Source organism: Alosa alosa, chromosome 20 (genome assembly GCF_017589495.1).
Source record: "Alosa alosa isolate M-15738 ecotype Scorff River chromosome 20, AALO_Geno_1.1, whole genome shotgun sequence".
Taxonomy (NCBI): Eukaryota; Metazoa; Chordata; class Actinopteri; order Clupeiformes; family Clupeidae; genus Alosa; species Alosa alosa.
The window spans coordinates 27,634,051-27,636,814 of record NC_063208.1 but is presented as its reverse complement, the minus strand read 5'-3'; positions in this window follow the sequence as shown (position 1 = coordinate 27,636,814).

The following is a 2,764-nucleotide window of genomic DNA, read 5'->3' as shown; positions in this document are numbered from 1 at the left end:
CACACAGAGACATATATCACAAATGTCACATACGCCCACATAGACTCACCGCCAATACACACACACAAACTTGCTTTATACGCACTCACATACACAAACGCATACGCATACACACACACACACACACACACACACACACACAGAAAACCTAAGAGAGGATTACATCAGACAAGAAAAAATCCAATAATGTGTGACAACCCATAAGTAATCTAACACAGTGTACTGCACACGTTTCAGCCTGGAACCCAAAGGCACTTCAACAACACTTGAATGGGTTTGCTGAAGAACTGCACTACTTTCTTATACACACAAACACACACACACACAAACACAAACATGCACCCATACACACTCTCACAAGCACACACGTACACACACACACACACACACACACACACATTCACATACATTACCATACACACATGAACATATATCAGACCCACACATACAAACAGACAAAGACGACACACACACACACACACACACACACACACAAACATGTGCCTTTTTAAAGCCCTTTTTCAACCATAACTGCATGCTTGCTGGCGTGACCATGAGTCGTAAAATGCCGCAGTCTTCAAAACAAAACTGACCCCCATAAGGACCAATGCTAGGAAACCATAAAGGCTCATCAATAACCCTGTAAGGCCTGTGCTGTCTGCCATCCTGTCCCTATTCACTCCAACACGGCTAACAGGGGACCAGGGAGTGTTTAAGGAGCGGAAGAGGGCTCTCTATCGAGGAGCCCCTCAGGGCCGGAGCATCTGCGCATCTGTCCGCACCACCAAAGCCTCTCGCCTGCCCCCTCCTCACCTTTCCGTCTATTTTCGGAGCGCCGGGGAATCGCTTTCGGGAATTCTCCACTTTTGAAGAGAGCCCATTCCGACAAGAGAGGGGTGGAGGGTGGGAGGGGTGAGGGGGTATTTGGGGCACGTATATGATGACCCCTCCTCCCCTCCTCTTTCTGTCTTTGTCTGGTCCTCTGTCTTTAACACAAAGGGGCCTTCACAGGCTGAGGAAAACCCAGGGGAGATGAGGAGAGAGCCGAGGAAGAGGAGGAGGAGGAGGAGGAGGGGACACGGAATGTTAAGCACATCCACATGCGACATGGTATGGCCCTGGTGTGTGTGTGTGTGTGTGTGTGTCTGTGCTGTGTATGTGTTTGTGTGTCTGTGCTGTGTATGTATGTGTATATGTGTGTGTCACTTGGGAGGAGACACAATGCTATGGTAACCAGTGCCATAACAGATGTCCCTCACATGTGAAGATGGAGGGGACACTGCCCACTATAGAATGCAGCGAGTGCCCTTACGACCCATGCATGTGCCAGCTCAAGGGACAGAGAGCTACACGGAAGCAGAGAAATACATTAGGAACTCAATTCGATATAGTTACAACTAAAGCATTCTTGTGCATTACAAACACATACACATGTACACACGTACACACACACACATACACTAGTACACACGTACACACATACACATGCACACACATACACAGGTACACACGTATGTAAACACATACACATGAACACACAAAAACACGCGTACACGCACACACACACAGACACACACACACACAGCACACATGTACGTACATACACACATACACAGGTACACACGTACACACACACACATACACACTTGTTCGGCTCGCTCCATGATCTCCATGCAGGAGTGGTGACAGAGGAGAGGAGAGGCCCATGGACTCATCATTACAAACTTGGCAGACAACATACACTCCCAAGTCTGTCCGCCCAACACACAGGCCCCAGCTCGACTGCAACACTCCCCCTCCCCCACACACACACAAACATACACACACACACACATACACATGTACACACACACACACACACACACACACACACACACACACACACACACGTTCACTATTTCTCTAGTCCCTGGCACCTGGCCTAGTTTTGTCCCCCAAAGATCTGGAGCCCATGACTACTCTGCAATAAACTCTCCCTAGTGTATCACTGTCTAGTGGCTCCTCACAGGCTCCTGCTTGCCAAACCGCCCCTACAGACACACACACATATGCACACACACACGCATGCATGCACTCTGCGCACATGCACACATCCACACACACACACACACACACACACACACACACACACACACACATACAGTACATATGCACACACACACACACACATACATACATACATACATATGTACACACACACACACACACACACGTACACACATTTTTATGTATTGCTTATAGCTTTAAGGAGAGCTTGAAACAGTGCAACATTTTCACAGCTTTTGTTTGATACGCACAAACTCTTTGGCCCCTGACCTAGCTGTGTCCCCCAAAGATAGGGGCTCGTGAGCCCTCGGCCTCCACAGTGAGAGCATCCATTTCCTGTGTGACGGACTAGGTGAGGATCACATGGAGGCTGGGGAGCCGTCTGTTAGCTTCAAAACACTAATGCAGCGGTGGCCAAATCCACATGGGGGAGGGGGTGTAAAATACCCTTGGCTGTCACATAGACCTGCTCCTTACAATCCCCCCTGCCACACACACACACGCACACACTCCACCCCTGCCAATTTCCAAGTCAAAATGATCCCTTCACTTGCGTGCTGTACTTTTGCTGGCAAATGATTTAGCAGGTTGGGAAAACATGCTCACGTTACGGCATTCCCCCTGATATGTGTGGGTGTGTGTGTGTGTGAGAGAGAGAGAGAGAGAGAGAGAAAATGAGAGAATGAGAGAATGAGTGTGTGTGTTTTCACAGTAAACT